We start from the raw sequence: 20,485 nt of genomic DNA, 5'->3' as shown, positions 1-20,485 counted from the left end.
CTTGGGAGGGGTCCTCTATGCCTCTTGGGCACGAATGCTTGTTTCCTTTGCCAGATTAGGGAAGTTCTCAGCTACAATTTGTTCAAATATCTCTTCTAGACCTCCCTGTTTCTCCACCCCCTCAGGGATATTGATGATTCTGACATTGGAACGTTTCATGTCAGTAATCTCCCATAATCTACATTCTTGAGATTGGATCTTTTTGAGCCAAGTTTCTGTTTTTTCCTTCTCCACTACCATCCCATCTTCCAATTCACTAATTCGTTCTTCTGCCTCATTCACCCTGGCCGTCAGAGCATCTAGTTTAGACTGCATTTGATTCATAGCATCTTTAATTTCTGCCAGATTTTCTCTCATTTCCACCCTTAGAGATTCTATATTCTCGTTAATATTTTCGTTAATCTTGTTTTCAAGCCTACACATCATCTTGACCATTGTTACTCTGAACTCCGTATCTGACAATTTGGTTATATCCATATCCATCAGTTCTGTGGCAGAGGCCACAGTCTCTGTGTCCTTTCTTTGCTAAGCCTTCCTCCTCCTCGTCATTCTGATGAGCAGATGTTGTGGGGATGCACAGAGCCCAAATTATTGACTGGGACCCAAGCAATGTGGACTTGTTTTATAGGGACCTTAGGGATGTGGGCTTCTTGATTTTTAAGCCTGCCTTCTGGGGGAGGGGTCTGCCACGCTGATACTCAGGCAACCTTGTTTGGGTAGAGTTACCCCATCCCCTGCAACGGGGGATGGGGATGGGCACAATGTGAGCTGGTATTTCTGGGCTTTTGTTCTCTGGCAGCTTTCCCTGGTGGTTTTCTGTGGCTCTTCTGAGAGTCAGAGCAGCAGTGGTGGAATCCTAGCCTCTGTCTCAGAACAGAGAGATCACAGTCCGCTCTCCACTGAGCTCTCCTGACCATGCTAACTCTTTTTCCATTGGTGCTGCTAAAAACCCTGCAGTGTCCTGGGTTGTGTGCCCCACAGCCACTCTCCCAGCCCACGCTTCCAGGGCCAGCTCTTCTCTGTCCTTTGTGTTTCTAACACTGCCAGCCGCTCCCGGTTCCCACGTGCACTCCTGAGCTCCCTGTTTCAGTGTGGTTCGCATGTGCTCTGGAGCGCTAGTTTTCTGTCTGGTCATGTGTGCACTTTTGAGCTCTGGGTATCAGTCCAGTTCCAGTGAGCAGTCCGGAGCTCCAGTTTTCAGTCTGATTGCACGCGCACTCCTGGGCTTACGGTCTCAGTCTGCTTTCTCATGGGTGCTGGTCCACAAGTCTGGCCTGCTCCCCAGTGCAGGTGGCTACTGCTTCCCAGCGCCTGAGCGCAGAGGCTCCCTCCCACTTCCATTCATATTCTGATATCTGTGAGCAGATTCACAGCTCTCCGCTTGGTACCTCAATACTCAGCACTGGAGATGTTCGTTTGTAGAGATCCACATGTATCTTCCTATGTCTCGGGCTGATTTCGTGGGTGTTCAGAATGATTTGGTAGATATCCAGCTCGATTCAGGGGACCAGCTGAAAAAAGCTCTGGGCTCTCTATTCTGTTCCATGGATCCATACATCTGTTTTTGTCCCAGTGGTATAGTGTTTTGATTACTACAGCTATGCAGTATAATTTGAAATTTGAGATTGTGATACCTCCAGTTTTGTTCTTTTTCAAAATTGCTTTGGCTCTTCAAGGTCTTTTGTGGTTCCATACACATTTTAGGATTGTTTGTTCTAAGTCTGTGAAAAATGCTATTGGTATTTTGATAGGGATTGCATTAAATGTGTAGATTGTTTTGGGTAGGATGGACATTTTAACAATATTTGTTCTAATCAATGAGCATTGAATGCCTTTCCATTTCTTTGTATCATCTTCAATTTCTTTCATCAGCATTTTATAGTTTTCAGAGTACAGGTCTTTTGCCTCTTTGGTTACATTCATTCCTAGATATTTTATTCTTTTGGTGAAATTGTAAATGAGATCATTTTCTTAATTTCGCTTTCCGCTGCTTCATTATTAGTGTGTAGAAATGCAACAGATTTCTGTATACTGATTTTTGTATCCTATGATCTTACTCATTTATCAGTTTTAGTAGTTTTCTGGTGGAGTCCTTAGGGTTTTCTATATATAGTATCATCTGCAAATAGTGAAGTTTTAATTTTTATTTATTTGGATTGCTGGTGCTAGGACTTCCAGTACTATGTTGAATAAAAGTGGTGAGAGTGGATATGCTTGTCTTGCTGCTAAGGTCCTTGACCTTAGGGAAATAGGTGAGTTTTTCACCACTCAGTATGATGTTAGCTGTGGGTTTTCATATATGCCCTTTATTGTGTTGAGTATGTTCCCTCTAAGTCTACTTTGTTGATGGTTTTTATCATGAATTGATGTACTTTGTCAAGTGCTTTTCCTGAATCTATTTGAAGTGATCCATATCCTTTCCCTTGTTGTTGTGATGTATCACATTGATTGACTTGGAAATATTGAACCATCCTATCATCCCAGGAATAAATCCTCCCTGATCAGGGTGAGTGATTTTTTTTTTAAATTTATTTATTGGTCATAGAGAGCAAGCACAGAAGCAGGGGGAGCAGGGGGAGCAGCAGGCAGAGGGAGAAGCAGACTCCCCGATGAGCAAGGAGCCTGACGTGGGACTCGATCCTAGGACTCTGGGATCATGACCTGAGCCGAAAGCAGCCACTCAACCGACTGAGTCACCCAGGCGCCCCAAGGGTGAGTGATTTTTCTAAAATGTATTGTTGGATGTGGTTTGCTACTGTTTTGTTGAGGATTATTGCATCTATATTCATCGGAGATATTGACCTGTGGTTCTCTTTTTCTGTATTGTCTTTTTCTGGTTTTGGTATCAGGGTAATGCAGGTCTCATAGGATGAATTTGGAGGCTCTCCTTCCTCTTTTAGTTTTTGCAATAGTTTGAGGGAAATAGTATTAAATCTTCTTTAAATATTTGGTGGAATTCTTCTGTGAAGCTGTCTTGTCTGTTGAGAGTTTTTTGATTACTGATTCAATTTCATTGCTGGTAATCAGTCTGCTCAAATTTTCTATTTCTTCCTGATTCAATTTTGAGAGGTTGCATGTTTCTAGGAATTTATCCATTTCTTCAATGTTGTCCAATTTCATAACATTCTTTTCATAACAGTCTTTCAAAATCTTTGTATTTGTGGTGTTGGTTCTTTTCATTTTTGATTTTGTTTGTGTCTTGTCTTTTCTTTCTTCTCTTGAGTCTAGCTAAAGTTTTAACAATATTGTTGATCTTTTCAAAGAACTAGCTCCTGGGGCACCTGTGTGGCACAGCGGTTAAGTGTCTGCCTTCGGCTCAGGGCGTGATCCCAGCGTTGTGGGATCGAGCCCCACATCAGGCTCCTCTGCTACGAGCCTGCTTCTTCCTCTCCCACTCCCTCTGCTTGTGTCCCCTCTCTCACTGGCTGTCTCTATCTCTGTCAAGTAAATAAATAAAATCTTTAAAAAAAAAAAAAGAACTAGCTCCTGGTGTAATTGATCTGCTTTGGGTTTTTTTTTTAAGTTTCTATTTGATTTATTACTGCTCTAATCTTTATTATTTCCTTCCTTCTATTGTTTTGAGGTTTTGTTTGTTCTTCTTTTTCCCAGCTCCTTTAGGTGTAAGGTTAGATTGTTTATTTGAGATTTTTCTTGCTTATTAATGTAGGCGTGTGTTGCTATAATATTTCCTATTAGAACCACTTTTGCTGAATCTCAAAGACTTTTGACCTTTGTGTTTCCATTTTCATTTGTGTCTGTGTATTTTTGGATTTCCTCTGATTTCTTGATTGACTCACTCATTGTTAAACACCATGTTATTTAACCCCTATATATTCTTTCCAGGTTTTTTTCTTGTGGTTGATTTCTAGTTTCAGTGTTGTAGTCAGGAAAGATGCATGATATGACTTTAATCTTTCTAAATTTGTTGTGATTTGTTTTATGGCTGATTAGGTGATCTATCCTGCAGAATGTTCCATGTGCACTTGAAAATATTGTGTATTCTGATTTAGGATAGAATATTATAAATATGTCTGTTAGGTCCAGCACATCTAACATGTCATTCAAAGCCATCATTTCTTCTTTTTTTTCTTTTTGGAATATCTATCCATTGATGTAAGTGGAGTTTTAAATCCCCTACTATCAGTGTATTATGATTGAATATTTTTATGTTTGTTTGGAGCTGCTGTATTTGGATGTATTTGGATGCTTCCATGTTGGGTGCATAAATATTTACAATTTCTGTCTTCTTGTTGGATTATCTCTTTTTCGATTATGTAGTGTCCCCTTTGTCTCTTCTTACAGTCTTTATTTAAAGTCAGTTTTATTCCATATAAGTATTGCTGCTTTGATTCGCCTTTAACTTCCATTTGCATGATAAATATTTTTCCATCCCTTTGCTCTGAATCTGCATGTGCTTTTAAGTCTGAAATGAATTTCTCATAGACTGCATAAATGGGTCTTCCTCTTTTATCCATTTCTCCACCCTGTGTCTTTGGATTACAGCATTTAGTCCATTTACATTCAAAGTAATTATTGATAGATATGTACTTACTGCCATTTTTGTTACTTGTTTTGTAGTGGTGGTCTCCTTCTCCTTCTCTTCCTTCTCCTCCTTCTCCTCCTCCTCCTTCTCCTCATCATCCTCATCATCCTCATCCTCCTCATCCTCCCCCCTCCCTCCCCTCCCCCCCATTACTTTCTTCTCTTGCTCTCTCATGATTTGCTGGCTCTCTTTAGTGGTGTACCTGGGTTCCTTTCTCTTTATTTTTTGCATATCTATTCCCAGTTTTTGATTTATGGTTAGCATTACGTTTGTAAATAACATCTCATGCATATAGCAAATTGATGGTGGCTTACGTTTGAACCCCTTCTTTACTCCTCTCCCCACCATGTTTAGGTATCTTGTTTCATACTTTACATTCTTTTATTTTGTGATGCCCTTCACTGATTTTTACAGATATACTTCATTTTACTTCTTCTGTGCTTTCTACTATTCTTACTCCTGCTAATCTTTCTTTTCCACTCAAAGAGTATCCTTTAACATATATCATAGTGCTGGTTTAGAGGTCATGAAGTCCTTTAACTTTTGTTGCTTGGGAAACTCTCTATCCCTTTTTCTATTCTGAATGATAGACTTGCTGTGTAGAATATTCTTGTTGGCAGGTTTTTATCTCTCAGCACTTTCAATATAACATGACACTCCTTTCTTTCCTGCAGTTTCTGTTGAGAAATCAGCTGATCATCTTATGGGGCTTTCCTTGTATGTAACTGCTTTCTTTTGTTGTTTTTAAAAATTTCTCTTTATCAGTACTTTTTGCTATTTTAATGGCTATGTGTCTTGGTGTGAACTTCCTTGGGTTGAGTTTGTTTGCACCTTTCTGTGCCTCCTGGATATGGATTTGTTTCCTTTCCCAGATTTGGGGAGTATTCAGCTATTTTTACAATAAATTTTCTGTCCACTTTTCTCTCTTCTTTTTCTGGGATACCTATAATGCATATGCTATTATACTTGATGGTGTTGCTGAGTTCCCTATGTCTATTTTCATTTTTTTAATGTATTTTTTTCTCTTTCCTATTCAGATTGATTGCTTTCCATTACCCTGTCTTCCAGATCCCTGATCCATTCTAATGTCTACTATTTATTCCATGTAGTGTGTTTTTAATTTCAGTTATTGAGTTCATCTCTGATTCGTTCTTTTTTATGTTCTTCTCTCTTTGCTGAGCATCTCACTGGGGCCCTCCACTCTTTCCCCAAATCCAGTGAGTATCTTTATGACCATTATTTCAAATTCTCTATCAAGCATTTTACTTGTCTCCATTTTGTTTAGCCCTCTGTCTGTGAACTTCTTTTCTTTCATTTGGGACATATCCCTCTGTCTCCTCCTTTGTATAACTCTGTGTCTGTTTCTATATGTTAGGAAAATCAGTTATGTCTCCTTCTCTTGAAAGTAGTGGTCTTATGAAGAAGAGGTCTTGTAGTGTCCTGCAATGCAGTGTCCCCTGTTCATCACAACCTGATGCTTCAGAGATGTTCTTATCAGGTTTGCACTTGCCCTACTGTTGTGGCTGGGCAACTTTTGCCTTCAATCCAGTTATCTGCAATGGCTCTCTTTGTGTTTTGTGAACAGGGTTTGGTGCCTGTGTTGTGTTAGTGGGCCAGTCTGGAGCCACTTAAGTTGAGCTTGAGCTGAGTCAGATCAAGCATTTGACAGAGATGCAGTAGCACCAAACTGCAGGGTACTTTCTCTGTGTCATCACCTGAGAAGCTTTTATTGGTTAGTGGGGCCTCCAATTAGACCAGATGTCTGCCCCCAGCCCACTGCTGTGTGGGTTGTACGTGTGTGTGTGTGGTTATTTTCCCCTCTCCCTGGGGCAGGCGTCACTTTGGAGTGGCACTGGTCTCTGTTAGGACTGCTTGCACAATGCCAGGCCTGTGACAGCTCTCTGGATGGGCTCCAGCCGAGGACGTATTAGAGGGGACAGGTCTGCAGGAGAACACTGGAGTGAGGCACAGGTTGTTAGCAATGTTTGCATAGGTTACCTTGGGAGGTGACCTGGAGCAGAGGCCTGGATGGAGTAGTTGTGTCCACAGGAGAATGCAAGGCAAGGTGCACTATTAGCAAGATAGTGAGTGTTGGCACTGTGCTGATCCCTGCAGGTTTCCCATATCTCTACTGGAGGGTGGGCAGGGAAATGGTGATGCCAGCTCCTTTGTTCCAGGAGGTCTCCCAATGTTCCCTGTCCCATCAGCACATGCTCTGAGATTAATAATTAAATATCCTTCCCATATACTCCAGGCATTTTTCAAACTGTTGCTCTTATGTTAGTATCTCCATGGAGCTGTTTGTTGTGCTGTCTCTTTAAAGGTAGGGACTTGGTTTCCTATTGCTTCATGCTGAGCCTGCTGATTTTTTAGTTCCAGGTGTTAAGCCCCATTGACTCTAGGAACTTGAGAAATCATGCCCCTCTGGTTCTCATGCAGACTCATGTCTGGGGTCCTTGGTATGAGGGTCTGGTCCTTTCGTTTTTCTGTGCCCATGGCATTTCTCCCTCCCATGGACTGTCCTGTAGGTCCAATTTAGCTCCCAACCATGTCTCTGCCCTTCCTATCCTCTTCAATGTGGTCTCTTCTTTACATTTAGCTGTGGGGAGTCTGTTCTGCCATCTTCAGGTCATTTTCTGGGTTATTTACAACCCAGAATGTGGGTGCTATCTAGTTGTATTCATGGGATGAAGTGAGTTTAGTATCTTCCTACTCTTCCATCTTCCCCAGAAGTCTCCCAGTCTGAATGTCTTTATCTTTCCCCAGATTGGGGAAGTTTTCCACCATTATTACTTAAACAAAAATTTTTCTGGCCCTTTCTTTTTTCTCCTTCTAGGACCCCTATAATGTGAATATTATTCCACTGAACATTGTCCCAGAGGTCCCTTAAGGTATCACCACTTTTTCAATTCTTTTTCATTTTTCCATTGCTTTGTCTTCTGGTTCACTGACTCATGCTTCTATTTTATCTATTCTGCTATTGAACTGCTCTAGTTTTCTCAGTTCAGTGATAAATTCTGTTTGGTATTTCTTATATTTCCTATCTCTTTGTTGAAGTTCTCATTGTGTTCATTCATTTTCCTCCTGAGTTTGGTGAACATCTTTATGACCATACTGTGAACTCTCTTCAGATAAGTTGCTTATCTCCTTTTTATTAAGGTCTTTTTATAGGGATTTGCCTTATTATTTGGATTGGAACATATTCCTCTGTCTCCTCATTTTGCCTGTCTCTCTGAACTTTCCTACATGTATTGGAAGAAATGGCTATCAACATTAGTTTTGAAGGAGATATTTTGTGTAGGAGCTGTTCCAGGTAGCCCAGAAATGCAATCTTCCCTGTCCATAAGAGTGAGTTGCTCTATGGGCATCCATCATGTGGGCTCGTGTGCCTGCTGCCTAGGGAATTCAGGGCTCATGCCACTTGTCTGACCCAGTTGCTCTTCATCCATTGGGCACATATGGTGTGGCTTGGGGCCCTTGTGTCACCCTGTTGTGGCTCAGGTACTGCATGGTGTGGTTAGGGCATGGGGTGGGCAGAGCCTGCTTTCTGGAAGGCTAGAGGAAGGACATAAAAAATGGTTTCTGTCAACTCTGTTAGCAGCCAATGAGCATAAGATTGCAAAACTGACATCACCAGTGCTTCTGCCCCTGGATAAAGTCCCTTCAGATTCCTGCATCTCCTGTAGCCTTGTGAAAATTAATAAATAGGTTTTCCTCACTTATGGTCTAGGCATGTTTCAATTTGTGACTTTTGTACTGGATCTCAGGGCAAGTGCATTTGCATATGAGACTTTTAAAAGCAGGATCTCTATTTCTTATAATTCCATGAGTCTCCTGGTCTTAATTCCCATTGATTTCCAAAACCAGATGTGTTGAGGGCTTGTCATTTTGGTCCAGGACACCAGGATGGGGGTGCCTGATGTGGGGCACAATCCCTTGAAATAGTATTACATATGTGGGGCATTCCTCTTGATTGTGGGGGATCTCTATGACTAGGATGAAATCTGGTGTAAGGCTGTATCTTTGACTTTCCTACCTTCGTTGATGCATCTTTGTCTTTATTTGTGGAGGCATTGTTCATCCAGTTATTAGATCCTTTTTAGAGGAAAAATACTCCATATGTAGCTGTAAATTTTGTTGTGTCCCTGAGGAGTTGAGTCTTTTCATGCCACCAACATGAATCACTCCCGTGAGATGCTTGGCTTTTTTGCACTGTTCTCCTGGTTAAAATGTATTCATGCCCTTATTTTGCCAGAGGAACTTGGGGAAGGATGGCAATGAAATGCCCTTCACTCTTGCTTTTATGATGTTACTATCATTTTTTTTATTGAGATATAATTGACATATTAGTTTCAGGTGTAAAACATAATAATATATTTGTATGTATTGTGAAATGATCACAATAGTAATTAACATTCATCATCACACATAGTTACAAAATTTCTTCTTGTTATAAGATCTTTCTCAGTGGCTTTCCAATATGCAAAACAGCATTGTAAACTATAGTCACCATGCTGTACATTATATCCCTATGGCTTATTTATTTTATACCATAAATTTGTACCTTTTGACCCCCTTCACCAATTTCACCACTCCCCAACCCATGCTTCTGGCAACCACTAATCTGTTTTCTATATTTAAGAGTTGAGGATTTTTGTTTTTTTACATTCCACATATAAGTAAGATCATATGGTATTTGTCTTTCCCTGTCTGACTTTATTTAGTATAATGTCCTTGTAACAAAACCCAAGTTCATCTGCTGGACACACATCAAAGCTAATCACTGAAACATAGACTGTGCAGCAAGGAAAGGTTTATTTTAGAGGCAGCTAAATGAAAAGATAGGAGAGCAGGTCTCAAATCTCCCTCCCGAAGATGGAGAGTCAGAAATTTAAAGTAATAAAAAAGGAGTCTGGGTAAAAAGTTGCAGTTGTGCTTCTTGGTCCCATTAATGCTCTGATTACCAGTTTCCATCCTCACTATCTTTGATCATTCCTCATTCTTGAGGGAATTGGGACAATGAAGGCTTTAGTTTCCTGTTGAAATGGGGTGAAGATCAATATTAGAGGACTACACTCATTTACAAATATTCTTTAGTTCTAGATTGAGACCCAACATTCTGCATTACTAAATTTCTGTCCTTTGGTTAATAGTTCTTGTACAACATCTTATATTATATTATATGACTAAGTAGGAAAGGAGAATTAAGAATATGGACACCTCATACTTGAGTAATTCTACTAAGATTGACCTAATTTCTTGGGGAATCCTGAGAACCAGTTCCAGATCTGAGTCTAGGGCCTTAGGGTAGATTTGTTGTAACCAAGTAGCTTGTAGTATGATGAATTAGCTACTACACAATCACCTCCTTGTTCTCCAAAACATAAAGTAATTCCATTATCTAAAACTACTTGGCCAAAAAGTCTGAGGACTTTTATTATTCTTCAGCTATTTAAACATTGATATCACCAAGGGAAATATTTAAATCTACCGACAAAAATGTAACCTGGGGTTGCACATAGCACTCCTGATCAATATTTTTATTTTGAGACTTATTGATTTCTTTGGGCCAGCTCTCCTAAATAGTAGTTTTAGTGTGTCAGAGGCTTGTTGATCCAAGCAGGGCTTTTCATGTTCTCCTTGTTGGCAGGGTGTATGAGACCTATGGATCCTTGTGGAACCAGTTTAATTAGAGTGTGTTAAATCCACAGCTCAATTCCCTTTAGTTTCACTGAAGAATGTGTGGTCAGTAGCATCTCATAAGTTTCTGTCCAAGGAGTTTGGAGTTGGTCCTCTGCGTGCTTGTTCTCCCAGGTCTTTAATACACCAAGTCTCTCGGATTCAGGCAGTATGAGGGTACATCTGTGCGGTATATCAACCTGCTGTTGTTTTGACATCATGGTAAAGTCTACCTACTAGTCTTCTCCAGGTTTGGTGCCTCTACATTGTATACCTTTGAGAACTGATGGAAACCTAGTCTTGGGATTACTTTTTTAGCACAAGTGTGGTATTTTTGGCACAAATGTCACATTTGGAGCTATCTTTTCAACAGTTTCTGAAGATTGGGACTCACAATCAATTTCTGGATCCATTGAAATGTGGCATCTTACCTATAATAGGTGCTTTGATAAACACAGCTAGTTATTTTTTCCATGAAATATTCTGGAATAAGGATTATCTCTTGTTAATTATATTTCCAGCTGGCTTTAGTGCCAGCATGGCATCTCATTCCCTTCTTCAGCTCTTCTTAGTGTCTGGTACCAAAGCTGTTATACTGGGTTTGGAAGTCATTGTATGAGCTGCCAGCTTGGTGGTTTGAGCTGCCTGATTATACTCTCGGGCAATCAAACAGTTCTGTTTATGGTGTCCTTGGCAGTAGAAAATAGCTGATGGGTCACCGCTGCATCTAGCTCTCCATTGACCTTAGTCCATACAACTGCTCTGGTCTGTGAACATCTCAAGGTCTGGAATTTCCAATGACCTGTCAAATTGGGACTACTGGAATAACATGTTTTGGTGATGTTTCTGAGTAACCCATACAGTAAAAGGAAAACATGGGCTTCTGTGGCAATTTTCTGTGATGTTTTCTTCAAGTTGTCTAGCTTCAGTTTGCAAAACTCAGGAAAACAAGTGCAGTATTAGTTCTGTTTGAGGAAACCAGAAGGATTTCAGGATCCAGCCCAGTTTTATAGGCAAACAACAAGCACTCAGACAGTTAACTAGAACTAGAATCTAACATCTGCAAAGGTGTGTTACTGAAACATAATTTCTCTCCAAATTCATCTTCATTTCCATCAAAAATAGGCAAATTAAAACTAATTTGTTCATAAAATAAGTTCGGTTTTAACAAATTTGGCCTAATTATTTACACAAGCACAGCGAGACTAGCGATTGGACATATAGTTCTTCTTTTTTTAAATCTGCATTGTTTGGAATGTTTTATAACAAATTTCGGATTGAATTTTAATAGCTTTTCAAAGGCTAAGAAGCCAAGCCAAATATTCGCCATCAGACTTTGCCTGCACTACCTATAGATTTGGGTAAATTCCTCTCTTGTCAAGGTTCCTAAAATACTCTGAGGTTCCTGCACCTGCCAAGTGACCTTTTTTACTCACCTGGTAAGGTTGTTGGAAACCTTGGTAACATAACCAATATTTCCAACTGTGTCCTGTCATAAGAAGAATAGATTCTTACTCTATTTATGTAAATAAATACATTACCTTGAAAATATAATAGTCACTGAGAGTTAGAATTCTGGAGTGATTGGGTAAGGAGAAAAAGATAAATCTGTTTTTCACCAAATTTTTGTAAGTCAGAGATAGCTTAAGAGAGAAAGTTTCCTTAAAACTGGAAGAGCAAACATTAGAGAATCAGCCATGTTTCAAATAAGAGTCATAAAAACCATAGTTCTCTTCAATTTATTCGGCCTCCTATGTTTTTCTGTTTGAATGCAGTTTTATTAGTTCCAGAAATTCTTACTCAGTTTAGTTTTGTGATCTTAAAGTTACCAGAGACCTGCATTTATCATTATAACGAACTTGACAAGAAAACTTTATGACACACAACACTTCAATAATTAGAATTACAAGTGATGACTTTATACCAGGACGTATCAAAACCTTAAGAATTTTATGTAATTTTGGGGATAGTTACAGCATTCATCCATATAATATAACTTAAGGTTTATCGTTACTTATTTGACAATGCTTCTCATGTAATTTTACATATCAAATAAACAACTTTAAGTAATGAAAGACCTAATGAAACATAGACCAGTAATCTAAGAAGAATCTCATTTTAACAGAAAAATCAATTCCAATCTTATACTGGTATACTTCTGATATTAAAAATCATTTATTGCAACAAGATGATTTTTTAAAAAAAATTTTATGCAGTCCCTCTCTTTTCCTCCATTATCTCCCCTGTGAATATATACTGACTGGGACATGGACATAGAGGGCACTGCATGGGTTTCTGTTCTTATGGTGGGCAGATGCTATAATGTGCTGATCAGAATCTCCATCAGGAATGAAAGATTCCCAGCTGTAGGAAAGCTGTCAACAGTCCTTAACTATCAGACACTATCAAGGATTGCCCTGAATGCAGACGGCTGCCTTGCCAAGTTTATGCCCTCTTTTCAGGTGGTCACATCTAATGACTGTTCAATATGAGGGTATAAAAGTCCGGCCCTTTTGCCCCAATTTAGATGATTCTGAAGGATAATCCAATATTTGTAACTCCTTTGGGAATTGGGTAAGGTATCTGTTGATAGCGTATCAATGCTCCCCTTTTGCTTGATCTTGTTCTCTTACTTTTTTTTTGCCAGGTGCTGATCACTTTCTAATAAACTTTTTTTCACATATTCATCTCAATAATCTTATCCTCCTCCATGCATAAAATTCCTTTCCAAAGATTCCCTTTCACAAACCTCCTACTACTTTCTTTTTAAAATTTTTTTAAATAATATTTTTATTATATTATGTTAGTCACCATGCAGTACATCCCTAGTTTTTGATGTAAAGTTCCATGATTACTACTTTCTTCTTTACATTCAGATTTTGTCCGAAGTTTTCCCTCTTTGAATAACCAGTCTGTTTCCTTACATACCGAGTTGTTTCCAGTAGTCTGAATTACATTTATTAGAATTCTAAGGCTTTCCTCTAAAACAAAACAAGTGAACAAACACAGTAGAATCAAATACAAAGAAAAAAACTGGTGGAAGAAAGACATACTATATCCTTTCTCTTTTCTTACAAATTTTGCTACAGAGATAATGTAAAGCTACTGTTTAGTAAACACAGGCAGAACAGAAGTTCTACCACAGGTAACTCTAAAGACCTGCCCATTTTAATAAAACCAACAACCTTAAATTACCTTTAATTCAATTATTTTCCCAGATTAAATGAACTTGAAAAGGTGTTTGGGTTAGTTTCCATATTTTTGAGTTTCAGAACAGCCAATTCCCACAAGCATTTCCCTTTAAACCAACCAGAGGTGCTTTTTGTTTTTTGTTCTTTTTGTTTTTGTTGTTGTTGTTTACCAATTTTAGCAACACCATGCAAAGGCAGAGACAATATCTCCCATTTAAAACATACTTCGACATCAATAAGCAAAAAAAATAAACAGACCTACATGGACAGATACTCAAACAAGATGCAAACAATCTTAAAATGGTATTATAATTTATGGATCCATTCGTCATTTTTTTCTGGAGTCCATTGACTGTTGTGGCCAACCAGAGTTAGAAAAAATACAATTTTTTTCCTTTTCATAAGTCCATAACTAACCATTGCCCAATTTTAGAGACTACGGCCCAAAGGTCTGCATTCAGGAACTGAATTTTCATTTCCCATTTTCCAGTTGGAGCACAACCAGCTTTATCCAAAGATATTAAAAACGATGCAACAAGCAAACCCAATGAAGCCCAGAGTACCTCTGTGAGATTAGCTCCTCTCCAAGTCAGGGCTTCACTGACTACACCAAATAGTTCCTATGTCACTCCTTTCCTGATCAAGGGACAAAGAAGGCCAAGAGATCCAAACCAAAGAAGAAGAAGAAAAAGCAAAAACCTCACATACCTTCAGCAAGAGACATCTGTCCAAAACGAAAGCAAAAACCATTTCCTTGCTGCAAGAATTAAGTGCTGAATGTCCCCAGGGCTCAATTGGTGCAGGGCCTGAGGGACAGTCCCTAGAACAAAAAGCCAGGACAGCTGCTTGGACTCATCACAGGATTCCTTTACTAAGGCTGACAAATCACAAGCAAAGATGTCTTGCCTGGCTCGCCAAATTTGTAGGTGAACCCCAACTCACCTGCCTAACAGGCAACAAAGCAAATCACTAAGACATGGAGTATGCATCAAGGGAAGAGTTTTATTTGGGAGGCAGCTAAATGAGGAGAAGGGAGAGCAAGCCTCAAATCTGGCTCCCCAAAATAGGAGAGTTAGGGAAATTGAAGGCAAACTAAAAGGTCTGAGTAAAAAGTTACAACTGGATTTAGTAATTCCATTAACCCTTTGGTTACTGTTTTCACCTTCAAATTAAATTCATATTCTCGCAAAGGCAGGATTTCCTTCTTTTATGGCTGAATAATATTCCATTGTGTATATATACCACATCTTCTTTATCTGTTCAACTACTGATGTCAGTGAGGTTGCTTCCACATGTTTGCTATTGTAAACAATGCTGCAATGAACATGGAGGCTCATATATCCTTTCAAGGTGGTGTTTTTGTATTCTTCACAGAAACACCCAGAAGTGAAATCACTGGATTGTTTGGTAGTTCTTTTTTTTTTTTTTTTTTTAGGAAATGCCATACTATTTTCCATAGTGACTATACCAATCTACATTCCCACCAACAGTGCAAAAGTGTTCTTTTCTCCTCCACATCCTTAAAAACACTTGTCATGTCTGGGCTTTTTTATTACAGCCATTCTAACAGGTGTTGGGTGATATCTCACTCTGTGTGTGTGTGTGTTTTAATATGATTGACACACAATGTTTCATTAGTTTAAGGCGTACACCATAGTGATTCCACATGTCTATACTATCCTATGGTATGTCCTATGTTACGCTGCGCTCACAAGTGTAGCTACCATCCGCTACCGCACAATGTTACTACTATATCATTGACTGTATTTCCTGTGCTTTTACCTTTTGCCCCCATGACTTATTCATTCTATAGCTAGAAGCATATATCTCCCACTCCCCTTCCGTTTGGCAACCATCAGCTTCTCTCTTTATATAGATCTGATGCTGCTTTTTGTTTATTTGTTTCTTAGATTCCACGTATTAGTGAAATCATACGGTATTTATTTATCTCGGCCTGGCTGACTTCAGTTAGCATAACACTGTCTAGGTTCATCCTTTTTTTAAACAAATGGCAAGATCTCATTCTTTTTTACGGCGGTGTAATGCTTCATTGTATGTATACTTCTTCCTTGTCCCTTCATCTACTGATGGACACTTAGTTTGCTTCCATAGCTTCTTTATTGTAAATAATGCTGTAGTCGACCTAGGGGTGCGTGTATCATCTGAAATTAGTGTTCCTGGGGGCATCTGGGTTCAGTCGGTTAAGTGTCTGCCTTCGGCTCAGGTCATGATCTCAGGGTCCTGGGGTCCAGTCCTGCATCAGGTTTCCTGCTCAGTGGGGAGTCTGTCTCTCCCTCTCCCTTGGCCCCTCCCCCCGACTCATGCTCACTTGGGCTTGCTCTCAATTAAATAAAATCTTAAAAAATAATAAAAATTTTTAAAAATAAAATAAGCGTTTTTGTTTTCTTTGGGTGACTACCTAGTAAATACCTAGTAATGGAATGATTAGATCGTATGATATTTCTATTTTCAGTTCTTAAGGAGCCTCCATACTGTTTTCCACAGTGGCTGCCTCAGTTTGTGTTCTCAACAACAGTGCGTGAGGGTTCCTTTTTCTCCGTACCCTCACCAACACTTGTAATTTCTTGTCTTTTTAAATTTTAACTATTCTGACAAGTATAAAGTGACATCTCTCTGTGGTTTTGACTTTTATTTCCCTGTGATCAGTGATGTCGAGCATCTTTTCATGTGTCGGCCATCTGTGTATTTTCTTTGGACAAATGTCTATTGAGGGCCTCTGCCCATTTGTTAATTGGATATTTAATTTTTATTGCTGTATATAGCTCTTTCTATATTTTAGATATTAATTCCTTGATAGACCATTTGCAAATATCTTCTCCCATTAAATAGGTTACCTTTTCATTTTGTTGCTGGTTTTCTGTGCAGAAGCATTTCAGTTTGACATAGTCTCATTTATTTGTTTTTGTTGCATTTGCTTTTGGAATCAAATCCAAAAAATTGTTGCCAAGATGGATGTCAAGGAGCATGCCCACCATATTGTCCTCAAGGAGTTTTATACTCTCAGGTCTTAAGTTCAAATCTTTAATCCATTTTGAGTAAACTTCTGTATGCGTATGTGTAAAATAATGGTCCAGTTTCACCCTTTTGCATGTGGCTGTACAGGTTTCTCGGTACTATTTATTAAAAAAAAAAAAACAACCACCCTGTTCTTTCCCCTTGTATATTTTTGGCTCCATTGTCATAAACCAATTGGCCCCATCTCATGTGTGGGTTTACTTAGGGGCTCATATTCTGTTCTATTGATTTGTGTCTGTTTTTTATGCCAATAGCATATTTTTTTATTACTGTTTACTACAGCTTGCTATCAGGGAGCATAATGTCTCTAGCTTTGTTCTTCCCAAGATTGCTTTAGCTATTGGAGGTCTTTTGTAGTTTCATATAAATTTTAAGGTTGTTTCCTTTTTCTGGAAAAAAAATGCTATTGTAATTTTGATAGGGATTACATTGAATCTGTAGATTGTTTTGGGTCATATGAACATTTTAACAATGTTTTTCCAGTCCATGAGCACAGATTATCTTCCTATTTATTTGTGTCTTCAAGTGTTTTCATTATTATCTTAGTTTTCAGAGTACAGGTCTTTACCTCCTTGGTTAAAATTATTCCTGGGTAACTGCTTATTTTCAATGCAATCATAAATGGGACTTTAAAAAAATGTCTCTTTCTGATAGTTTTTTTTTTAAAGATTTTATTTATTTATTTGACCGAGAGAGAGAGAGACAGCCAGCGAGAGAGGGAACACAAGCAGGGGGAGTGGGAGAGGAAGAAGCAGCCTCCCAGCGGAAGAGCCCATTGTGGGGCTCGATCTCAGAACTCCAGGATCACGCCCTGAGCCGAAGGCAGACGCTTAGCGACTGAGCCACCCAGGCGCCCCTCTGATAGTTTATTAGTATATAAAAATGCAGCCCGTTTGTATGTATTGATTTTGTGTCCTGCAATCTCACTGCAGAGTTGTCACAGCTTTTTTGGGGGAGAGATCTAACAATTTTTCTGGTGGAGTCTTTAGTTTTTCTACGTATGATACTATGCCATCTGCAAACAGTGACAGTTTTACTTCTTTTCCAATTGGATGCCCTTTGCTTGTTTTTCTTAACTCATTCTGTGTCTAGGATTTCCAGTACTATTGCATTGAATAAAATGGGTGTGAATGGGCGTCATGGTCATATTTATCTTAAAGGAAGATTTTCAGCTTTTTATTGAGTATGATGATAGCTGTAGGCTTGTGATTACATTGAGATACCTTCCCTCTTTACTAACTTTAGTGAGAGCTTTTATTATACATTTTGAACTTTGTCAACTGCTTCTGTGTCTGTGGAGATGATCATAATTTTATCCTTCATTTTGTTCTTGGGGTGTACCCTTTCTTCCATGGACTAAATCCCACTTGATCATGGTGTATGATCATTTCATTGTATTTTTGAAATTGATTTGTTAATATTTTGTTGAGGGTTTTTGTATCCATGTTCATTAGAGCTATTGGCCTGCAATTTCTTTTCTTCTGGTGTTCTAGTATGATTTTGATATTGGTGCAATGCTGGCCTTTTAAATGAGTTTAGGAGTGTTCCCTTCTTTTCTATTTTTTTGAAGAGTTTGAGAAATACGTATGTTAAATTTTCTTTAGATGTTTCACAGAATTCTCTAGTGAAACCACTTGGTCCAGTGCTTTTCTTAGTTAGGAAGTTGATTACTGATTCAGTGTCCTCGTAAGACTTCTGTTCAGGTTTTCTATTTCTTCATAATTCAGTTTTGGTGGGTTGCATGTCTCTAGAAATTCATCCATTTCATCTAGATTGTCCAGTTTGGGGGCACCTGGGTGGCTCAGTTGGTTAAGCATCTGCCTTTGGCATAGGTCATGATCCCAGGGTCCTGGGATGGAGCCATATGCTTCTCCCTCTGCCTGCAGCTTCTGCTCCCCCTGCTTGTGCTCTCTCTCTCTCTCTCTCTGTCAAATAAATAAATAAAATCTTTAAAAATATTAGATTGTCCAATTTGTTGGAATATAGTTATTCATGGTAATCTCTTATGATCTTTTTCATTTGAATGGGTGCTGTTTTATTTCTGATTTTTGAGTCCTCTTTTTCTAGGCAAGCTTTAATAAGTTTGACAATTTTTTCTTTTCAAAGAAGCAGTTCTTAGTTTCATTGACCTTTTCTGTTGTCTTTTTAATATCTTCTCATTTATGTCCCCTCTGATCTTAATTTACTTATGTCTAATAACTTTGGGCTTAGCTTGCTCTTCTTTTTCTAGTTCCTTGTAGTATAAACTCAGGTTGTTTATTTGAGATCTTTCTTATTTCTTTTTTTTTAAAGACTTATTTATTAATATGAGAGAGAGAGCGCGCGCGCACTTGCGTGCAAGTGAGGTTGGGGGAGGGACAGACGGAGAGGGAGAGAGAATCTCCTGCAGACTCCCTGCTGAGTGTAAAGCCCAACCCAGTGTCCGATTCCACAATCCTGAGATCATGACTTGAGCCGAAATCAAGAGTCCGATGCTTAACTGACTGGGCCACCCAGGTGCCCCAAGATCTTTCTTATTTCTTAATGTAGGCATTTCTTTCCATGAACTTCCTTCTTAGAACTGCTTTTGCAGTTTTGGTATGTTATTTCATTTTCATTTGTTTCAATGTTTTTGTTTTTTTTTTAATTTCTTTTTTTATTTCTTCTTTGGCCCTGAGGTTGGTGAGGAGTATGTTGTTCAATCTCCATATATTGTGAAATTTCCAGTTTTCTTCTTGTATTTGATTTCAAATTTCATACTGTTGTGGTGCTTAATATTATTTCAGTTTTCTTAAATTTATTAAGACTCGTTTTGTGGCCTAACATATGAACTATTCTGGGGAATGTTTGAGAAGAATGTGTATTCTGTTGTTTTTATTTTTTTAATTTTTTATTATTATGTTCAATTAGCCAGCATACAGTACATCATTAGTTTTTGATGCAGTGTTCAACGATTCACTAGTTATATATCACACCCAGTGCTTAACACAGCACGTGCCCTCCTTAATACCCACCACCCAGTTACCCCATCCTCCCACCCTCCTCCCCTCTGTAACCCCCAGTTTGGTTCCCGGAGTCCAGGGTCTCTCATGGTTCCTCTCCCTCTCTGATTTCTCCCCATTCAGTTTTCCCTCCCTTACCCTGTTGTCCTCCATGCTATTGCTTATGTTCCACATAAGAGTGAAACCATATGATAATTGTCTTTCTCTGCTTGACTTATTTCACTTAGCATAATTCCTTCCAGTTCCATCCATGTCCATATTGATGCAAATGGTGGGTAATCATCCTTTCTGATGGCTGAGTAATATTCCATTGTATATATGAACCACATCTTCTTTATCCATTCATCTGTTGAAGGGCATCTTGACTCCTTCCACAGTTTGGCTATTGTGGACATTGCTGCTGTGAACATTGGGATGCATATGGCCCTTATTTTCACTACATCTGTATCTTTGGGGTAAATACCCAGTAGTGCAATTGCTGGGTCAAGGGTTAGCTCTATTTTTTATGTCTTGAGGACTCTTCCTACTGTTTTACAGAGTGGCATTACCAGCTTGCATTATCACCAACAGTATAAGAGGGTTCCCCTTTCTCCACATCCTCACCAACATTTGTTGGTGTCTTGTTAATTTTTGCCATTCTAACTGGTGTAAGGTGGTGTCTCATTGTAGTTTTGATTTGTATTTCCCTGATTGCTAGTGATGTTGAGTATTTTTTCATGTGTCTGTTGGCCATTTCTATGTCTTCTTTGGAGAAACGTCTGTTCATGTCTTCTGCCCATTTATTGACTGGATTATTTGGTTTTTTGGGTGTTGAATTTGAGAAGTTCTTTATAGACCTTGGATACCAGCCTTTTATCTGTAATGTCATTTGCAAATGTCTTCTCCCATTCCATGGATTGCTTTCCCTTAAGGTCATAAATAACAGTGATGCCCATTCTCACCACTTTTGTTCAACATAGTACTAGAAGTCCTAGCCTCAGCAATCAGACAACAAAAATAAAAGTCATTCAGACTGGCAAAGAAGAAGTCAAACTCTCTTCACAGATGACATGATA

This window comes from Ailuropoda melanoleuca, chromosome 18 (genome assembly GCF_002007445.2).
Source record: "Ailuropoda melanoleuca isolate Jingjing chromosome 18, ASM200744v2, whole genome shotgun sequence".
NCBI lineage: Eukaryota > Metazoa > Chordata > Mammalia > Carnivora > Ursidae > Ailuropoda > Ailuropoda melanoleuca.
The sequence above is the reverse complement of the archived record's forward strand: the minus strand, read 5'-3'. Positions refer to the sequence as shown.